General features: G+C 35.6%; 3 long non-coding RNA genes across 3 annotated transcripts in view; 2 read left to right on the top strand and 1 right to left on the bottom strand.

The window, feature by feature from the left end:
* LOC138857249 (uncharacterized) overlaps positions 1–6,802 on the bottom strand; it is a 28,240-nt gene extending 21,438 nt beyond the window's left edge. The window contains exons 1-2 of the long non-coding RNA XR_011396326.1: positions 6,656–6,802; positions 5,281–5,690 (exon numbers count right to left, since the gene is read on the bottom strand). This is a non-coding gene — a long non-coding RNA (uncharacterized lncRNA). The remainder of the gene's footprint in view (positions 1–5,280; positions 5,691–6,655) is intronic.
* LOC106624787 (uncharacterized) lies at positions 2,720–4,415 on the top strand. Its single transcript, XR_011396325.1, has 4 exons — positions 2,720–3,231; positions 3,305–3,836; positions 3,901–3,948; positions 4,013–4,415. It is a non-coding gene; the product is annotated as an uncharacterized lncRNA (long non-coding RNA).
* On the top strand, positions 4,741–5,289 carry LOC138857250 (uncharacterized). Its single transcript, XR_011396327.1, has 2 exons — positions 4,741–4,944; positions 5,003–5,289. It is a non-coding gene; the product is annotated as an uncharacterized lncRNA (long non-coding RNA).
* Positions 6,803–14,309: the final 7,507 nt, after the last annotated feature.

The following is a 14,309-nucleotide window of genomic DNA, read 5'->3' as shown; positions in this document are numbered from 1 at the left end:
TTGTATATGCACTATACAATGTAATATGCTATTGCAATAGCATAATGAAATCAGCACAACGGCTTCAAGTAAGTTAAGCAAAATGTTATTTTATATGAGTCGAAAAATCAATAATAAACTAGACGGTAAGTCGCACAGTACAGTACTTTTCCGTAGTTTTTTTATTCACGCAAAATGAAACTACGTATAAACAAGAATCAAATAAGTAATTCACACATCCGCCGAGCTTACCATTGACGCAGAAGGCACTTGTTCAACAAACCCCGAAAGAGCTGCTCGCTAGGTACGAGCAACTGAACGCGCTGGAGAAGGTGTCTCAAGCGCAAACACGCTCTGTAGCAGCGACGACCCAAACGGACGAATAAAGCGTTCTCGCTAGAGTACATCCCACAACTCCATGGATCAATATCTCCGTAACGGCCGCAAGTTGACCGATGTGGCACTGGACCGAATCGATCCGTGGGCTAAACGCACACTACTACGGCCGTTTGTCTGCACACGATTTCCCACCTCCGTCACTGGACACACACACAGCACAGTAATATACTGGGACCGTGCGAGGAGTCCACCAACAAGAACAACAAAAATAACCACGTTGGCGTAAAGTACACTAAAAAGGTACAGTACACTAAAAACACACTATGTGTACTAACAGCTACCCACGCGGCAAACACCTCCAAAAATATGCACAAAACGCTCAAAAATTTGCACCGCGAAAATAACATGCGGTCTATAACGCGAGCAACAACAGTGCTTTACGCCGATCGCACCAACAAAACGCACTACTGCTATAAACACGCGCCAGAGCCAAACTCTGGAGACCTTTTTTCCTGCGAGGAAGTTGTGTGTGGTCAAAAGCCGTCGGAGAAGAGGGCAGTGAGCTTCTTTACATACGGGGCAAAGCTTGAGGGAAGGCTGGTGGAAAGGTATATTGTCAGGACCTCTATCAACTTCAGTTTCGAAATTCCTAACGATGGCAGTGTTTTTCAAGCCGAGATTGCGGCCATTAAGGTAGCAGTAGACTTACTGCTTTGGATTGTTTCCTCCTTCATCTATCCTTTGGCTATACTAACCTTGAGCTCACTAACCGTGCGCTCAGGGCTGGATAAGAAATGCCTAAGCTCGTTATCAATAGCATCGAGTTACTTTGTGATAAGACTAATATGCCATAAGGTTTACAATCTTACCGGACGCCATCTGCCGAAGACGAGGTGCAAACATTTCAGCACATCCTTTTTGATTGTCCTGCGCTTGCGAGATTAAGACTCAAACACTTAGGAGCTGACACTTTCAGATATGCCAACGAACTGGTGGGAATAAAAATAAAATGCCTGAGCAAATTTGTATCGGCCACAAGACGTTTTGCTGACTTATCAGTTCGAAAGGACTGCTTTCAGTAGTCCAAGTGCGATCTCTGGATCAGTCATAAAACCTTACCTACCTTAACCTTCGTTTGCAAGCTTACAATATCCTACTCGGGCAAGACTTGAAGCTAAACTACCATCAAGCGCGTTCGATAAATCGACCCAAAACGGGATGGCTACCTATCTCGAAAGAAATTTTTTTCACCGATGAAGCTCACTTTTGGTTGAATGGGTACGTTATTAAACCAAATTGCCGCAATTGGAGTAATGGATGCAATTGGAGTAATGTTAATACACAAGCCCTTGTTTAGACCACGTTACATTCTTGAAAACTGTTCACTGTTTGGTGTGCAGACGGAATCAGTAGTCCATACGAGTATTTCTTCAAAACTGAAGCCAGCCATAATGTCAATGGGGAACGCTATAGAGCCGCGATTAATGACTTTTTCGAGCCTGAATAGGAGAATGTATATGTAGACGACCATTGGTTCCACAGCCATCGAAACTATCAATTTATTGAAGGAAACTTTTGGTGAAGGCATTATCACCGCTGGACTTATTTTTGTGGGGTTATGTGAGGTCGCTTGTCTACGCAAATAAAACCGAGAAAATTGGCTATCCCGGCTGAAATTTTTTCGAGTCATCCGCGGCGGTTCCTTACTCATTTAAAAACATATTGGCAAACCTTTATCTTCATAATAAAGCTTAATTTTTGGTAATAATAATATATTATATGTTATGCGTTTTATTTCTTTTTGAAAACCACAAATATCTTTGAATCGATAGTGCCGAGGTAATACAAAACCTGAGACATAAACAAACACATGTATATATACTTTTAGTTAGATAAGTTAGATTTAAAAATTGTAAACTAATTTCTCACTCAATGCAAGTAGTTATCTTCCCTAGTGGTAAGAATTTATAGAAAATACATTAAGTTAATACGGATTCAGAGCTCAGTCAGGATAAGCCCTGTCATTAATAAAAACACAGACAGCACAATTAAGACCTGTTATACATACGGACAATAAAAATCCAGTTAAAAATACAGTACAAATACACAATATATTCACGCATTTGAAATTAATCACATAAGTAAGAAATTAAACCAGAATATTAACTGTATCCAAAGAGATATTCAGCGGCTGAGAATCAAGGCATAGCAAAGTCAGTTCTTTGGAGAATACACACCAGTTAAAAATAAACGAGAAGTGTTGAGGATAAATTCAAGATAGGATTCTTGAGAACCAAGCGAATTCATCCGAAAATGACATACAAATGATCAACACTATATCTCTAGGGGTCGTAAAGTCTCTACTTTTAAAAGGAGAAATGAATGACTCAAAAAAAAAGACAATCTAAGTTTTGAGGCACCAGTCAATAGCGACAAATAAGATATTGGAAACGCTATTCCTTGACATTCGTAATCTGTATGCAACAAAAATTTCAAATTGTTTCAATGACAAAATTGATTAAATATACCAATATATTCGGCTGGAGATCATCTGATAAAGCTTCTGGGAAAATAACAACAACGGTAACAAATCTAGAAACAAAAGTTCACGAAAAAAAAGATTAGGAAGTGATCGTATACAACACACATGAGAAAATGGACGCCAAGATACAAACGAAAATAAAACAAAGTCGATTGTCAATAATATACCAGAAAGCTTTAGAAGATACACAAATTCAAACCGAGCAACGAGAAGTGCAACAACTCAATTTAAGTAAACACAGAAATGAATCACAAGAACAAGAATCGCCTCGTATTTTGGAGACACAAACAACATTTAGGGAGAAAATTACTACTGATGAGCTAAAGTTAAAAATATTGAGGCTGAGATTTAAAACTAACAAAAGAATTTGGGTAGTTCTGAATAAAAGGCAAATAAAGTGGCTTAGTTTAAAGATGTTAATTTGGCTCTTTTCTTCCCCGACAGGCTCACATATTGAAGAATTGTGAGAAACAGATGTTAAAGTGGAAGTGATTAAAGATGAGGACGAAGAAGAAGTAATCGAACACATTTTAAAAGATGAAGCATATGAGGAGAAAAACAAAGTTCAAAAAAAATTTGCACAAACCAAAAATCACCGCAAAAGAAATAGAAGGTTGCTTAGAAAATGACGACCGACAAATAGATGTATACATATGTAATCATATATTGGTTCTAAACATACATTTAGGCAATTGCTTATAAATGTGTACACTTGAATACAACTCTGCCAGCCACGGCTAACCACTTCCCCCAGAAATATCAACACAATTACAAATTTTTCAATCACTAACACCAACGGGGACATTTTTGTTTTAACCAATTTCGAACTTGGCATCTCATTTGTTGATCTTATTGAATGAGCGCGAATGAAAAAACATATTTGTCATTAGTTCCAATAGAATGATCCTCAAAGGGAAATTAAATACAAGTAAAAAATGCCAAAAGAAAAATTAATTTGGGTTTTTAATGGGCAAAGGTAAGTCGACAAAACTTTATATAATTTTATAAATTTGTATTTATCGATTTTTACTTCTTTTCAGCATAACTATCAAACTAACAACATAAAAAGTATAGTGTGGGTAGATTCAGTAAGTATATTTCAAATAACTCAAAGAAGAAATATTTTTTTATAAACTTTTATTTTATTTCCAGGCACATGTTCCAATAAAAATGTGGCTCCTGCCAAGATCCCTTAATGATGGCTTGACATTGTAAAAATTTAGAGTAAATTGTAATGTCATGTCTACGCGACCAATCGCTGAAACGCCTAGTAATTTCGAAGATGGAACTTTAACAAAAGCAAGAATTTACCTATTTGTACTTTCATTTGTTGTGCACTATACATTTCGATTGATATTTGAAGGAAATAAATTTTTTGCTGGGCTTTAAATAGGAACCCATACCCCCAAACAATATCAAAACGGCTCTTCTAGCGTTAAGTGTGCCCGAAGGGGCGTCAATCTTACTTGTACCTACATACCCACCCCCAAACAATTTATATCAAGCCTTGGCGTAATATGATCAGTAAATAATGTTTATTACATTTTTAAGCGAATTTGTTTAAAATTTATTTTTATATAACATTTAATATATTATATATTTTGTTTCGGAAATATAGCTAATAAAGTTAGTATTCAGTTTAGGTTAACTTTAGGTTTATAATTAACAGTAAAAGTATGTCAACTACAAGTAAAATATGTGTAATAAATAAAAAATTTCAAATTTAAAAAGTTTGTTTGAAATTTTTATAATTAGGTGTTCGAAAATGCGACCCTGCGCCAGCTGGAGATTTGGAAAATTAGAGCAGTTCAGCTACATATTTCTTGTATGAGACTGCTGAAGCGATGCATGATCACACGCATACGTACGTGTGAGGAAAAAGTGGTGAGAATTGTCACGCCGCCTATGACACGTTCACTAGTTTTGAGGGTTTAAAAACCTAGTGTTACACTATATTTTTAACCACTATTAGCTGACAGGAAATTTCATATATTACACAATATATATAGGAACACATACATGCACATGCGTTGAGTTGTATGTATACTTAAGATGGGAAACTAGTTTAGGAGGCCGAAATTCGAGTATTTTTTGTGTTTTTTTAAATGAGAAATAATTCTTAGAATTCGTTTAAACTTGCAGGGTAGTTTATTCCTATTTTGAACTACACTTTTAAATCTTTCGATGCCATTTTCGCCGGAAGTGGTGGAGTTCATTAACGACCGCCAACAGAGTTAACCGCTTGCGGGACACCTGGAGGTCGCAGTTTTGATGTGAAACCATAAATTTTTTTTTCTTTCATTAATAACATATTTTCTAAGAATATGAACCAAAAGAGTTGAAAATAAATGTTTTGGAGGTGTTTGAACAAAATGTTATGTTTTTATATAATTTTTTCACAAAAAAAAAATATACTTTACCTAATTATATCATTCCAGAGTTTGATTAATATTTTTAGGACTTGAATAAAGGTTATTCACACAAATTTTCAGGTCGATTCATCAATAACTTTTCGAGCTAGGAATCCCGTAAGTTGAAAAAAAGTCGTTTTGAAAAAAATCGCTTCGGCACTGAATCGAGCTTTGTTTACCTTAGTGCTCATATCATCGGAACTAATTGGAATTTCGTTTTGAAACTCAAGCAACATATTCTTGAATAGTTGTATTGTACAAACAATTTATGCAATAAAAAAATCGATTTATTTGAATCATCTAAACTGGTTTCCTCCCTTAAATATACATTGGGTTGTTATGTCTCGTGACAATATACAAACAAACATACACATATACATACCCTTTTAACTCTTTTAGCCACAGCTTTAATATGATGACTTTAGAAATTAATATATAGTTTAGTTATGGTTAAATTATAAAGAAAACAAATATTTTACAAAAATGCCACATAAGTCTTTCAAGGAATAAGGTGGCTAGTTACTAACCGCTGTGACGGTAGGCATAAAAAGTAATCAAAAAAAATTGTATAAGATGGTACATAAGAAGCACGTTACATATGCATTGTTTACAGCAAGAATATATTTAGTTCATTCATGAAAATCTAAAAAGCATACAAGCTGCATTGCCATTCAGTACGTGCTGAACTATTTTAGTGCTGCATTAAGAATATCTTCGTGAAGTAGTTCGCTTCAGCTGATGCACATTGGCTTGTGGCGTTTTATCAAAACTGACAGTGGAGAAGACGATCCAAAGCTATTGAGCGAACGCTTAGAGCTCTGATTGCTTTTCTTTGCCTGAGCTGGTGCTAAGTTGCCTTGGTCCACACTTCTGTGAAAATCTTTTGTGTCTAATTTATCCCATGATATAATAAGAGGAAGTTTATGATAGCACAGTCCAGAAAATGGAAAAAAATCGATACCACAATGATGAGACATTCTGTCGATGGCATAAGTACTTTTCTGCTAGTCGAATTAGTCAACATAATTCATACAACTGTATCACAGCCTCGGGACAAGCTACTTCAGTCGTGTGTCCATTGCGTTCTCTTCGAGTAACAATATCCATCTTCGTTATCAAGCCCTGACTGCTCTGGGTGTAGAATATTCTGCATTTCTCTTTTGCAGCATTCGAAAAAAGTCACGAAATTAATAAAATAAAACCTACTATAGCCACGGTGGCTAGTAAACTAACCACTTTACTTTTTACGTTATTTATAAAACAATATAAATGATAAAGTTTATTTTTTTATCATAAATCAACTAATGTAATGCTAAACAACAGATAAATACTAAAATCGTAATATAATAAACATTCTTATCTTTATTATTAAATTTTAAATTACTCCATTTAAAAAACCGCAATGCACTACTTTTTCAACAATTAGAATAAAACTAACTGTCACGCCTGAGCGTGTAAATTTCGCAACAAATATGTTGTTGAAAAAGTAACCACCAAACCTGAATGAGTTAAAGCCAAACTATAATTTGCTATGCTGTCGTATATTACTGTCAAAAAGTTAACGAAAAGCCTGTCAAATGCATAAGGAACAGATAGTAGACTTTGAGACTCACATGCAGTAGAGAAAAGTGCCAAACAATAAACAATTTGTGTTTCACATTGTTTTTTGCAATACCGAAATTAACAGAAAATTAAAATATTTAGAAACAATTAAATTGCTTACTTCTGTTTTAGTCGGAATATACACAATAACAAAACTTTGTGAAATTAAAAAATAGATTAAAATCACATTCAGTAAGAGAAATAAACAGAAAGAGGAAGACGGTAGGTTTTTTTGTCGTCGTCTTTCATTTGCAAACTCAAAAAAATTTATTCGTTGAAAAAAAGCGATAACAGCTGATTCCGAACGTAAGGTGCGACCAGTTTCGCATTTTGCTTAAGCAAGTGACGTTTGACAAATTTTAACGAAACTTCATGCAAAGTACATAATAGTTGCCGAATACAATTATGTGTATTCGGACAGTTGCTTACGCTGACTTAAGCTTGCTTATTTACATTATAGTTGGCCCTTTAGTTAGAAAAATTAGATTTAAAAATTGTATATAAAGACGTAAAAAAACATATATATAAAATCAAAAAGAAATAATTCTCACTCAATGCAAGTCTTTACTTTCTCCTACCATTTGAAGAAACTACATGGAGTTATTCATCACATGTCGACCAAGAATTTTAAGTGATTAGATTATATTTTAGTTACTCCCTAATCTAGACTCTCCTCACTGCCATTGGAGGATTTAAAACAGCTGTTTAAGACATTAAAAAATTCTCATTGTTTAATATTTTTTAAAAGAAAACAATGTAATGACGTATTTTGTTCTAAAAGTCGTCTTATTTTTAATATTTTCCTTTTAATGGAAATAATGGACGGATTATTTGATTTGGAAAGTCGATTGCCAAGTGAATTCAGATGCATTTCTTTAAATTTTTTTGGTTTGGAGATTACCCAAAAACTACCGGTGTCAGAGGCTGCGATTCCTGTGCGGACCGTAGCAGCGCTCTTTTAACCCACGGATCGATTCGGTACAGCGCCGCATCGGTTGACTCAGGACCGTAACATATCTGCGTCTGTTCATCAAGTTACGTGCGGCTGTTAACATTACGGTCCGGTTAATGCTACAGATGCCCTACGTCTTTACTAACACCGTGGTAAGGTCTCAAGCTTGCCGCCATTGATAATTGACTCCAATTTTCGGTTGAGCATGCTTCCCATTAACGCTGATCTGGCACTGAACGTAGGCACCCATAAGGGCCTACGTCAACCCTTGCGTGACCTCGCTGCAATGCAAAAATTATCACGGGATCAACACAGCGATTGCACATAGCGAGCGGCGATAGCTGCTCTGAGGGAGATCCAATCACACACGAACCACAAAACGAACATGAAAACGGAAACGAGCACTCGGCCTTAAGGAGAAGTTCAAGAATAATGAGGACGCCTCCACAGCTACATACTAGAGGAAATATATCAGCTTTCTACCAACTTTGCGAACATATAGGAAGCTTCTTAGCCATGCTTGAGGATGGAAAAAGACGATCTATCCAACAATCCATGAGAGACCAATAGAAAACTCGAGAATGACAAGGAAACCTCGAACAGCAAAAGGGGCCCAATGTTGTCAAAAAGTCAATAGCGCAAATACCTAACAACAGAACAACCTTCGAAATTTAGAAGTTCAAGAATCTGAATGGGTACTGGTCAGCAGCAAAAGTAAAACTAGAAAAAGTATCGCTAAGCCTAAAAACACAGAACCAAAGACCCCAAAACGCAAGGCGAAGCGCTCGGAAGCTTTGGTGATTTCAAGAGCAAGCGACGAATCTTATGCAGATATGTAAAAAAAAATTATATTGGACCCCACATTACAAGACCTCGACGACAACTTAAGCAAGGCAGGGAGAACAGTGAAGCATGAACTGTTGCTTAAACTTTAATCCAAACCGAAATAGTCATCCAATAAACTTAGAGAGCGCACTTTGAGGTCCTAAAAGATATGGCAGTAGTCAGAGTCCTAGGGCACGCGGTCACACTAGAGATAAAAAATTTGGACGAGGCAACGTCAGCCGAAGAATTTCGCAAAGCAATAAACGAGAAACTGTCTGATGAAGACGATATAGAAAGCTGTGCCATTCAATCTATGCTTCGCCCCGTAACAGTTTCAAAAAAACTCCTTATTGCAAATAAAATAAGTTGGACACTACGCAACAGTAAAAGCACTAGAGATCTACACTGGATCTTGTTTTCGATGCGGAGAGAAAGGGCACACCGCAAAAGGTTGTAGTAAAGACCCTCTATGTGTGCTATGCCCACAAGGTAGAAATAAGCACACGACTGCTAGTTACAGCTGCCCAGCATACAAAAAGGTTGTTTTAAAACCTCCGACGAATGATTACGTGCTTCCAACTGAACCACTGCTCAGCAGCCCAAGCACTACCGACAAAAACTGCATCAGACCTTAATACAGACTCAGCAAACAGTACAAAACCCCAAGTAGTGACAGTAACTGGACTGAAGACAAAAGCTCAAAATCCGCGATATGGACATTTAGCTATCATTTGAAAAAGCTCCCAAAAGTCAACATAATGGCTTTGTATATATAAAATTCATACATTTCTTTAGTTGCTATGATGGACCTCCTCAAGCTTACTTCGCGCGCAAGGTAGCTGGTCGTTGAGAAGTTATAAACGAGACGCTGACTCGTTTTGCTATATTTACGGCGAATTTATTAAAATGAGAGTAAAAATGTATGATTTAAGTAAAAATTTAAAAATTTGGGAAGCTTATGAAGCTTACTCCAATTAAATATCAGAACAAAAAACTCTTGCAAATATGTTCTGGACGGTGAGTTTATTTCCCATTTTTTATACTAATTATTAACTATTTTGATGACATTAATTAGGTTATAATATACTACGTTTTATTGTAGACTGGTACCGAGGTAAAATTGAGCAATGAAATTTACTGTGCCGAGAATATGGAGAGCACAGGTGATCATCTTTGAAATATTTCAAGAATTTTTTCCAAAGCTTTTAAGGCGAAAATAAAAACTATAATTTTTAGGCCCTCAAATAAAAAAAGTTTGGGTTGTGATATACTTGTATACCCGAAGTTACTTAGCAATGAGTTGAAAAAAGCTTTGAACAGGTTTGAGGCGGTGGTGCATGGTTTCATTGGAAACCATAGGGTTGACAATTATGACGAGCTAATCACTGATATGATTACGAATTTCTTCACCTTCGGATGTAGAACTTCTGTAAAGTTGCACATGTTACATTAAGATAAATTTAAAGATAATATGGGAGCTTATTCAGAAGAACAAGGAGAACGCTTTCATCGAAATATAATGGAATTTGATTATACTGAAAGCATGAATGGGAACTATATTTGGGGGTTAATAAGAGAAACTTCTACGAAACATGATAGGAAAAGTTCTTTTGTAAACATTTGTCTATTTCGAAATATATATTGTAAGAAGGAATCCTAAATGAATAATCGGTATATTTTAACATATTTTTTACATGTAAATTTTTGGTGTATTTTTATTTAGTTGAATTTTTCCATTTTTTATACATAAAAGCAAATGCAGAACTTTTTCTTATTCTTATTCTTATTTCGAGGTATAAAAGCCACAAAAATAAGGCATGTACAACCCGTGCGCAAAAATTCTGTTGACCGGTGCAATAGAACAAACAGTGAAAGCGGACCATACAAGACGGAGGTAACCAATTTACTAATCCACTTTAAAAGTTTCACCTTTTACACCACTGATTATTCAAAGCTAACTTTTTGCTTTTAAAAGGAAAATTGTGTTGTAAGGGTAGCAACATTCGTCATATATTATTTTTAAATGCATAAGAAAGAGACGTACATATTTATATACCATTTTGCATCAACAAAAGCCGGCATTATTTGGAAAATAATGAAGATACCCGCTTGTTCAGATATGCTTCTAAAATATTATACTATTTTATTTTGTCTTATAGAATCAATAGGCGTTTGAAAATAATGTAAATACTTGAATTTTATGTTGTTTCTAATATGTACTTTATGTGATTTCTAGTATAATTGCTGGAAGAAATTATGATGTACTAAACATAGGAACTTTGAACATGAAATAATATTACATCAGCGTTATTTTGGATCTAAGATGTTGGGTACCGTAAAGAAAAATGTTTAATCAAAGCGGAAAATACCTGTACAGCAAAGTATGGGTGCGTTCGAGCTACGTTATAATTGCAGCAGTACAGCAACTGTGTTGTGTATTTGCTGATACTCTGCTGATGTGCAAACAAAAATTTAGTGTTTACGATTATTTGCATAAATTGCGTGCAATAAGTGACAGTAGACCGTGATGCTGTTGTCAGAAATTCATGCAGAACGTGATACTTTGACAAATTTGCAACACTGCTGTCGGGATTTCCATCTCGAACGCACCCTATGGTTTTCTGATAGCTGTGACCACAATCAATCAAATTGGCTCCGGTGTTACACAGCCGGTTCTGAGATTTGTCATTTATATGGGGTCAGTTTTTGCTTAAATTTCGTCCTACTGATTCATTTTAGCACAAAACTGAGAGTGGAAAACAGCTTCATTCTAACGAAACATTTTTTGTTTGGTTACCATAATATACGCAGCCCATGCTTATCTTCTTATTAGTTACCAAACTTAACGTTACGGTAACCAAACAAAGATTTGATAAAATTTTAGTACAATTTTTGACGTCTCTTAATATAAAAGTCAAAGTAACAACCGTGGATAAAAGATATATGTAAATAACATATATATGATCAGGGTATATTAAGTTTGCCACGATGTTTGTAACACCCAAAAGAAACGTTACAGACCGTTTAAAGAATAAATTATATGTAAATGGTCAGCATGACGTGCTAAGTCTATTTAGACATTTCGGAATGTACGTTAAGAAGGTCCCTCAGTTTTTGATATATATTTGGCATGGATTATGGCCTAAGACAATGGTGCAATTTTCGAAGAAATTATTCAGTTGGAATCATTATAGCAAACTGAACGATCGGAATCAAGTTCTTATATGGAAAACTTTTTTATTTGACAAAGTATGCTCAAGAAATTTGGCATGGATTATCGCCTAAAGCATGTTAAATTAGCATATGCATACAAATGTACGAATATTAAGAATTAGTAAATTAATGTATATTTTATTATTAATTATTCTCAGTGTAATACTAACTATTGATAAACCATATGTAAATTTTTTAACATTAAAAACAAGCAGGAAAGGGCTAAGCTCGGGTGTGCCCAAAAGTTTTTAATCTTATAACTTGCAAGTATCAAAGGAAAATTCAGGTTGGTTGAAAAGTTTCTGAGTTCGAAATGAAGACATAGTGTTTTTGGTACAAAATATATTTTTTTATTCAATATAATCTCCTTTAACTTCAATACACTTATTCTAACGATCCTTCAATAATTTTATGACATCCCTATAATGACTTTCCGAAAACTTTGCAAAATATCCGTATAGTGGTGTAATAACTTCTTATTCCGAAATACGCTTTCCACGAAGGAATTGTTTCAGGTTTTTGAAGAGGTAGTAGTCGCTGGGAGTCAAATCTTGATGCTCAAGCAATTCGATCTTTAATTCGTTAAATTTAGTCATTGTTAAAAAAACCTTTGTGAGCAGGTGCTTTGTCTTGATGAAAAATTATTTTTTTTTGTTATGCAAACCAGGTCTTTTCTCACGAAATTTTAATCCAGCTGATCCAGAAGTCTGCAAAAATATTCAGAGTTGATTGTGTTACATTTCTGCTTAAAACGCTCCAAATTATGCTGAGAAATTTGTTTTCGATCCAGTTTTTGTTGAATTGTTAACGAATATAAGTATGTAATTCTCCATGTAAAATATGAAGTACTCGTTCGTCTGCGATGCCTATGGCATTAGCAATTTCACTCTTAGTTAAACTTGGATCTTCACTAACTGTTGGGCATTATACGGTCATATGTTCTAATATACTTTTTCTAATTCTTGTTCTCTATTTATTTGCCTAAAATATTCAAGGGCAAGCATTATAAGTCATTCACCTCAATGCAGTTAAAACTTGTATTTGCATTGTGTACATACTTACATATTTATTTGCTTGCTTGCGCTTGCTTTGTACATTTATGCTGCCGCTATGTTTTCGTCCACGCAATTAAATGAATAGCCTCTTGCAATGCTGCGTTCCCATTTTTTATATTTCTCTTTTTCTTAATAACAATAATATATTTTATACGAAGGAGCAATAGCGTAAAATATGTACTTGGGTTATTCTCCTTTTATGAACTGTTAAAGGTATACAACTTACATACTTATGTATATATGCATTAATACAAAACGAAACTATGTATTTAACGGTATTAAAATATTACTTAGAATATTATTTAAGGAGAAGAGTTTTGCAAATAAAGTTATATAAATAGCTGACCACAAATATCATTACTCGGCCCTTTGTATTTTATCGCTGTTACAACTTCGCCTAAACTTTCCGCTTTTTCGATATTTGCGCGGTTACAAAAAAAGCTTTGTAGCTCTACATTTTTTGGCGCCCAATGTGGGGCACGAGTGAGTTTTTTGTTCTTTCGCACATCATTTCGGAGTGTGGTCAGTATTAGACTGCACTGTTGGACATTATCGTCATTGGAAATTACCGACATTGGACTTTGTCACCACTAAACTTAGTCACCGTTGGAAATATTAGGTCAAGTAAAAAGTTCGTTCGGTTTTTATCTAAGAGATGGCGTTATTGTCCATAGTACTAGTGTTACGTATCGCATCATGTTATACTATAAGGCGCTGAAAACGTGTTTATTCGCGCTAAAAGTTTGTCTTTGACAGTTTTTCGATTGATTTACTCAGTTCGTTGTGAGCGCTCGTCAAAGATGGACACCAACAAAGAGAAAATTCCCTATATTTTACAATTTTTCTTCGATCAAAGCGAAAAAGCAGCCAAAGCGGCTGAAAACATTAATTTAGTTTATGGGCCCGATACTGTAAACGAACGTGTAGCACAAAAGTGATTTGCTAGGTTCCGTTCCGGTAATTTCGATGTCAAAGATGCACCACGCGTCGGGAGGCCTGTCGTCGAAAAAAAGGACCTCGATGTTTGGGTGTCACACGAACTAACGCAAAAAACATGATGGACCGAATTTCCATCTGCAAATCGCTGCAGAATCGCAACAAAATCGACCCGTTTCTGAAGCGGATTGTGACTGGCGATGAAAAATGGGTCACTTATGACAACATCGAGCGCAAACGGTCGTGGTCAAATCTCGGAGAAGCGGCCCAGATGGTGGCCAAGACCTGATTGACGGCCAGGAAAGTTTTGCTGTGTGTTTGGTGGGATGGGCAAGGAATCATCTACTGCGAGCTGCTCCCCTATGGCCAAACGCTCATTTCGGCCCTCTACTGCCAACAACTGGACCGCTTGAAGGCAGCACTCATCCTGAAGAGGCCATCTTTGATCAACAGAG

Source organism: Bactrocera oleae, chromosome 5, assembly GCF_042242935.1.
Source record: "Bactrocera oleae isolate idBacOlea1 chromosome 5, idBacOlea1, whole genome shotgun sequence".
Lineage (NCBI taxonomy): Eukaryota > Metazoa > Arthropoda > Insecta > Diptera > Tephritidae > Bactrocera > Bactrocera oleae.
The sequence above is the reverse complement of the archived record's forward strand: the minus strand, read 5'-3'. Positions and strand labels throughout refer to the sequence as shown.